This window comes from Arachis duranensis, chromosome 8 (assembly GCF_000817695.3).
Source record: "Arachis duranensis cultivar V14167 chromosome 8, aradu.V14167.gnm2.J7QH, whole genome shotgun sequence".
NCBI lineage: Eukaryota > Viridiplantae > Streptophyta > Magnoliopsida > Fabales > Fabaceae > Arachis > Arachis duranensis.
In genome coordinates this window covers 13,630,497-13,631,837 of record NC_029779.3, presented here as the reverse complement: position 1 = coordinate 13,631,837, position 1,341 = coordinate 13,630,497, and positions in this window count along the sequence as shown.

Sequence of the window (1,341 nt, the reverse complement as noted above, 5' to 3'; positions counted from 1 at the left end):
TATATTAACAGTATATTAAAATTAAATTCACATATATATATATATAATTGTTCATTAAAAATTTAATTGAAATAATAAAATAATAATTAATTACACATTTTAATTTATTTAACGACAGGTTTATGTTTATATATTAATTTTAAATTTAAGTGTTATTAAGATATTTTTAAAAAATATATTCTTTATCTCGTATTTAGTAACGGTGTTTATTAGGATCAAACCATAATTCATTCAACTTTAATTTTATTACATGTTAAACTATAATTTGTGCCTTGATTTTAGTCATCTTAGCCAATCAATTCTTATGGCTACCAGATATAATCTATCCTATTCGCATAGGTTGACGGTTGTGGAATAGAACCCTCAGTCGTATAAGAGAAATGATACGTATCATAAAAATTGATTGAGGAAGTACAGGAGTCGAAGGAGTATCTCTATAATATGTACATTAAGAATATAAAAATGTTCGATTTAGTAGAATATTAAATATTTATTAATTTTGGTATCTGGATAGTTATTTTGGATAATATAAATATATTATATTTGAGAAATTAGTAATATTTTATTTTATATATTTATTTTTTAATTTATATTAAACTAAATAAATAGCCTATTGTATATTGCACAATAAGAGAAATGATAAGTATCATAAAAATTTATTAAAGAAACATAGGAAGCCAATAGATTATCTGTATAATGTGTATAATCAGAGTATAAATATGTTCGATTCAGTAAGATATCAATTGTTTATTATTCTTGGTATCCGAATGGTTATTTTAGATAATATAGGTGTATTGTATTTGAAAAATTAATAATATTTTATCCTGAATATTTATTTTTTGACTCATTAGACCAAATAAATAACATATTATACATATTATTTAAATACTCTATTAACTCTCTAACGAAATTCAAATTTATTATTTATAGCTATTCCGTAACAACTAATTTAATTCTCTTAATTTAATTTTATTGATCTAATAATCTAATAATTTATTTTATCTCATATTCATAAATATTAATAACTAAAAATAATAAATTCTAATAATTCTATATTATTTCTCGTCATATAATTAAGCAATCGATCCAACTCCTCCAAACCTCATTGGTTAAACGCTCGGCAATAGCGTAGATATGAGGTCAGAATACAAGGAAAACTAACCATGCATTGTCCAGTAGTTTTTCTTGGAATCTTCTTTGAATTTACCTATTATTATTATTTGTAAGTAAGGGTCACTTTAGTAAAATTGTTATTTTTAAATAGTTTATTTTTAAGTTAGTTTTTGAAATTTAGTTTTTTTTTTAATTTATAATATTTGTACGTATTTAATAAACAAAATT